Below are 6683 nucleotides of genomic sequence, written 5' to 3' on the forward strand. Positions count from 1 at the left end.
TTTTCAAAAGAATCTCACTCTGTCTTCGCACTGAGCTTACTCACTCATTTTAAGGAATATCTGAATAAAATAGAGACTGATTTTAACCCTTTAAATGCCAGTTTGAAGACAGGTTGCCTCTTGTTTTATAAAAAAAACCAACACAGAATATGAGATATTTACCACATAATACATGATGGAGGGATGTGACATTGTTTTATATCAGAGTCTTTTATATCAAGACATTTCTCAAAACCAGAATATGATCAGGGTGACTTTTGAACACTGGAAATAAATCATGTACTCATCCCGGCAGTAGCCCCCGTGGCACTCAAAATTTCCCTGGAATTTTCTAGTTAAGGATTACTGTTACAAAAACAGCAAACAGATTTTGAGACTGTGTGGGAAGCAGAGAACACTTGCTGTTCCTGCAGAAACCAATGGCTGTCCAATGTGTGTAGGCATATAGAGATGCAGAGATGTAGGCACTAGCAGGCCACAGTCTTGAGAGAACAGGCAGGTCTTTAGCTTGCTTTTAAATATGACACAGTTGTGGTACATCTTATACCATCATGTAGTTTGTTCCAGACAGAGGAGATATAGTGACTGAATGCAGCATCTCTGGAGGGTACAGTTAGGAGACCATGTCTGGTCGGAGGGTGCTGGAGTGTTTGTGGCTGTGAACTGGTCACAGTCGTATTTAGGAGCCAAACCATGAAGTGATTAGTAGACAGTGAGCGGTATATTGAAATGAATGGGCAACAGTCACATCTATGTGCAAGATGAAGCTTTTATAGGCTGTAAAAAGATGCGATTAGCTGATAGGACAGTATCATATAGCTGACTCAAATTGCTTCTTAATTAAATGTTAATCTGTATATGGGCTACATTTATTTTTTAAGCTTGTGGCCTGTTTATAGATCTCTTGTATGAACCAATGCTTCTAGATTGATGTAAAAATAAAACCATAGCTACACCACTAATCAACAAGAACAACCCCTGAAAGTACCTGGAACTTTAGTATCACCTTCTGAGCAGAGCCCAGATTATGTATCAGGAACTCATCCTCAAATCCAGCAGAAGAAAAGGAGTATATGACAAATAGCTCTAAAAAAGTAAAACTTGGCTTTTTGACTTGTTCAACCGTGTTGTTTATATGTCCATCTTACATCATCATACCTGTTTGCTCTTGTGTTGTGTTTGATTCGGTTGGATTGCACCTGGTGTCAGGACCCCCAAGCACCAGCTGTAAAGAGAGAGAGAGTTGAATTGAAATAAACATCAGTAGAGAGAAAGCAGAGGAAAAGAGATCACCTCTACTTTATCTCTAACATCCAATCATACAAAAGCAATGCAAAAATTGTCTGCCGTGCTCCATGTTAACATGTTAATGTAATTGGTGTAACTGGATATTACATTAAAGTGACAAGTCTCAGCTTTAATTTGATTTCACAGTTTTTCTCAATCGCTTTGATGCAATTCATTCATCAGTAACATCATTCTCACAACTCTTAATGCAGTTCCGAAACAGTTCATGCATTTCATGCATTTTGTGTGTGTGTGTGTGTGTGTGTGTGTGTGTGTGTGTTGGTCTTTATGGTATAGATAGACAATTGACCTAACTACACACCGACATTACGCGGACATGAAGGTATTACATGGACCATGCGGATGTCTGCGTAATTCGAGTGTATTCGCATTCGTTAGTGTCTAAATAACATAATCTCTCATTTTCGTTGAAAGTCCTTTTTTACCACTTCATCTGATTTTTAGTGTATCCCAGTGTATAGAACAGCGAACCCCACAGGTGATGGCTGTATTGCAGTTTCATACACATTTTCGATACACAAGATGCAATTTTGGTGGGCTTCTTTGTGATTGGCTGGTTTACAAGTTTGGGTGGTCCCTACCAACACTCAGCTCCAAGGTCCGCCCACACCTCCGCGCTTTAATTTCTACATGTGCTCTGTGCTGGATGCCGCAGCATGGCCTCCCTGGAGGATTAAAAACGGTAAGCAAATATATTCGTTAATATCGAAGCGTTTTTTTTCCATTTGTCTAGTTTAATGAAAATAAAGTTAATTTACTCTGAATATTTAAACTGGCCATGTGAAACTGGTTTACATTATGCTCCATACACTCCACTGGCTGCCCGTCCATTTTAGGATTTATTTTAAAATTCTTTTATTTGCTTTTAAAGCCTTGAATGGCCTTGCCCCACCTTACCTCTCTGAGCTGCTGCACCCCTACACTCACAGCCGCTCTCTCAGGTCAGCTGACCAGCTGCTCCTGATAGTGCCTAAAGCTAGGCTTAAGCTCAGAGGTGAACGAGCGTTTGCTGTTGCAGCTCCAAAACTGTGGAATGGATTGCCGCTGCACATTAGACAGGCCCCCTCACTGTCACTTTTTAAATCTCTTCTTAAAACCCACCTCTTCTCTCTGCTTTTGACACCAAGTAGCGTGTTGCATCTTGTGTGAGCAGTGCACTTTATTTATTTTATTCTATTTATTTTATTTGTTTTTATCTTATTTTATCTTATCTAATCTTTTATTTTAATTGTTTTTATCTTATTTTTATTTGATTTCATCTTATTTTATCACTTTTATCCTAGTCTGTCCTTCATCGTTTTATTGTGTTCTGTTGTGTTATTTATTGTGTTTTTTATTTTGCTGTGCAGCACTTTGGAAACCTTGTGTTTGTTAAAATTGTGCTCTATAAATAAAGTGGATTGGATTGGATTGGATACATTCGGTGAGAGCTTTGGAGACATGTCCGCAGATGCCCCTGCAAGCTGGGAGATGAAGATTTGGATAAACAACCTGGGAGAAACAAAATACTGGGTCTGGTTGTTGCTCAAGACTCTGCATCCTGTCATCAGATCTCAAGTGGAGTGTGGAAGCTCCTTAGTGTCATGAAACAGGATGAAATTGCCTCTGCTGTGTGAAATGACCTGTCTATTATTGAGTTTGCCCAATCATTGTACAACAGACACGGACAAGGTGAATTAAAAGTATGAATACATGAGACAGAAGCTCCGTTAAGTGGGGCGTTTGTTGTTATGCCTGCGCACAGAATTCTCAATACATAACTTGGAGGAAGCTGTTAAACCTGCGAACTTTGCGAGAGTTGTGCAAGCTGTAAAGAAAGTTTCAGCTTTTGATGAAGAAAAACACTCGTATGGAACACCAAGCCTTGCACTGAAATTGGGACACGCTGCACAAAATCTGTGACATTTTCCATTGTAGGGCATTCATGGCAGAAGATGAAGAATTGATCAAATCCACTGATATATTCAAGAAGTTGTACACCTCCAAATGGTCTGAGTTGGTGTCTCACAGTGCCTTGAACACACTGAGTGATGCAAAGTACAACAAGCCATCAACATTACCCTTCACTGAAGATGTTCAGATTCTTCATAGGTACCTTGAGAAATCTGCAGAAAATGCCTTTTGCAACTTGAAGGAGAAGGCCACCACTCAGAATTATGCTCAACTTGCAGTTACACTTGCACAAATCATTGTATTCAATCGCAGACGTGATGGGGAGGTTTCAAAAATGCGCCTCAAAACTTTTAATGAAAGAGACAACACAAAGCTCCAGGAAGATGTTGCCATGGGGTTGTCAAAGACTGAACAGAGGCTGTGGGAAAAAGGGGCCAAAAGGTTGCAGTTCTGCTCAGACCAAGCATGATGAATGCGCTCTCACTACTGACCAGTAAAAGGACTGAATGTGGTGTTGGTGCCATAAACGTCTACCTGTTTGCACGACCAAAATCAATGAGCTATTACAGAGGACAGGACTGTTTGCGAGTTCATGCAATCCAGTGTGGAGCAAAGCACCCTGAGCACCTCAGGTCGACACATCTTAGGAAACATGTCGCCACACTCTCACAAGTCCTTATTTTAGAAAACAATTAACTTGACCAGGTTGCAGATTTCCTGGGTCATGATATTCGTGTTCACCGCGATTTCTACAGACTACCAGTTCCCACAACAAAGTTGGCCAAGATTTCCAAACTGTTTTTGTCAATGGAGAAAGGACGTTTTTCCAACATGCAGGGGAGATCACTGGATGACATTGAAATTGAAGGTTAGCACATATATTAGCACTGACAGATATTTTCTGAGCATTTGTTTTTTCTGAATGTAAAGTCACATGCATCTGGACACTTCAGATCAGTGGTCACCACCCTTTTCTAAGCAAATATTACTTTTCATGCACTTTTCATTATGTTGGAAAAAATTATACTTTATGATTTCATAAAAACGATTGCCCTTGGGAAAAGGAACTGTACATGAACTATCAGTGAACTAGTAACAAAAAGGAACTGTACATGACCAGTCAGTGAACTCGTCACGAAATTGGAACTGTCTACGTCTTGAAATAAACTTTGGTTGAGAAACCAGATGTGGGTGATAAGGACAGGAACTATCAGAGAGGAACAGAGTGACATTCTCTGATCCTCTTAGACACCATACCTACACATGAATTATATCAGTAAGAATGTGAGGACACTCCCATATGTTACATGTATATACGTATATATCCAGTTTGAACTTTGTATTCTTTGAACATTTGCACTGCAAGCTCTTTGTGTGTAACTTGTTCCCTTGCTGCAAGAATAAAAATTCTACTCTTGTGAATCTCAGACATTATTCTTGAGTTTATTTGATAATTTTCCTGACACATTACAATTGTATAGTCCAAATAACTTTTTTTTTTTTTTTTGTGCACACCAGTTATTAAGTTTCTCTTGTGCACACAGCATAATGACGTCTTCACAAAGATTGATCAACTCCTCCTTTAGATTAAAACTTGAAGTTGGCATGTCATCACTTAACACTGACTGGCCAATTACAGAATTGTGGCATTAAATGATAACTACTACAGTGGCAAGGAAAGTCAGTGAATGCGGTGAAAAATCATACGCATAGATAAACATAATGTGCTCAGTCTCATCCTCAGTTTTTTTTTTTTGTGCATCATCCTCAGTCTCTGAGATCTTTGTTGTGAGGCCTGGTTCACATCAATTGCTGTTTCTCTTAATAAGGCATAGTGTCACTAACCCACAACCTCCAGTCTGGTTTCACTGACTGAGTCCAGAGGTCTTTACTAGGAAGCAGGGTTAGCGGATATCAAGGTAACTTCAGGTTTAACTCTGTGTTTTCAGTCCTACGACAGTGGTTCACTTGTTACTAGGGTAAATCACCACGGTAACTGATGGTGAACTCCTAACCTGCTCCAGGTGCTCCAGGGCAGATTAACTGCAAAGGATCAGAACCTGTTAACAGCCCGACAGGAAAAAGGGTTCACAATTAAGTGATGAATAATAACAAGCAGACATTTATATAAATCAGTCAATTCATTATGCTGTTTGAGTCTTTCCATGTCTCCACTTTTAATACAGAGCTTTTAATAAACAGAGTAGAGTTAATCACACTAAATAACTTCTTAAGAAGTGTTATAACTTCATTTGAACTGAACACGGACTCATTAATCCGACAGGATTCCTGACAGTGATGAAGCTTTTACTCTTCTTCATCACTGCCACTCAGAATGACATGAGACTCTATGACCACAACTAGAAAATAAAAACTCAACCTCTGATGTCTTTGAGAACAATGACTCACACACTGTTCAATCTTTCATGATTTATAAATTTCAGTCACACTGACCTCATCACATATCAACAATGTCAGTAACAAACTTATAATAATCCATGAATTTATCCTTAGTCTGACTAACAAGTGGAAACTATCTCTAGAGTTTCTTTTTTAATTCTAATCATGTGATTATATTTGTTTAGATTTCACCTGTATGTCACGTTTGAATGTCACTGTAACCAAACTTACCTGTAGGTATCACAGTTTCCTCTCATGTCATGGTAAATACTTTAATCATGTTTCTGATGATGTTGCTTATAATTAGAAACTATGTCTCTTTCACATTAATACGCTCGTAGCTGGACAGGTAAAAGAGTTAACTGGATCAGTTTATAATGTAGGTTATCTGTAATGGCAGGGGTGTCAAACTCAATTGCACAGGGGGCCAAAATTCAAAACACACTTTAGGTCGCGGGCCGAACAGAATAAACATTTATTGAACACACTAAGACGAAATGTTTTTTGAACATAAATATGAATAAAAAGAGACATGAATGTTATTCTGGAATAAATAAACTTAACCTTTAAATAACTTAACTTAAACTTAAAAATATATCCAGGCAAAATTATACAAGTTAGAAATATAAACATGCTGCAAAAAATGCCTGAAAAAAATAAATACAAATTGTGACAGTGCTTGTGCTTTAAGTAAACATTAAAATAACAAATCAAAACATTTGAATTTCTTTGCTTTTATGTCATTTTATATAAAAAACTTAAATTTTAAAATAACCCAAATGATTTTACTCTCCATAAAAATATCTCCTGTCAAAATTATACAAGTTAGAAATATGACCATGCTGCAAAACAAAACAAAACCTGGAAATATAAATAAAATTTGTGCTTTTCAGCAATAACAAATAACGAATCAAATCATTCAGTTTTCTTTGATCTTATGCCATTTTATCAGAGCTGGATGTTTGGCATCTTTTTTTGGTAACAAGTTCGTTTATGTTTGGCGTGAGGTCCCGTGTTGTGGAGACTCTCAGGATGGACTGCAGGTGCTCATCAGTGAGACGACTCCTGTGTGCTGTTTTGTT

General features: G+C 38.2%; 1 long non-coding RNA gene across 1 annotated transcript in view; it reads right to left on the reverse strand.

Annotated features, from left to right (window-relative positions):
* Nucleotides 1-6683, reverse strand: part of LOC147818161 (uncharacterized) — a 22198-nt gene that overhangs the window by 2487 nt on the left and 13028 nt on the right. Inside the window, exon 4 of the long non-coding RNA XR_015438256.1 lies at nt 1159-1225. This is a non-coding gene — a long non-coding RNA (uncharacterized LOC147818161). The remainder of the gene's footprint in view (nt 1-1158; nt 1226-6683) is intronic.

This window comes from Seriola lalandi, unplaced genomic scaffold (genome assembly GCF_002814215.2).
Source record: "Seriola lalandi dorsalis isolate HSWRI2012SDOR001 ecotype SW California unplaced genomic scaffold, Sedor1 jcf7180002054686, whole genome shotgun sequence".
Taxonomy (NCBI): domain Eukaryota; kingdom Metazoa; phylum Chordata; class Actinopteri; order Carangiformes; family Carangidae; genus Seriola; species Seriola lalandi.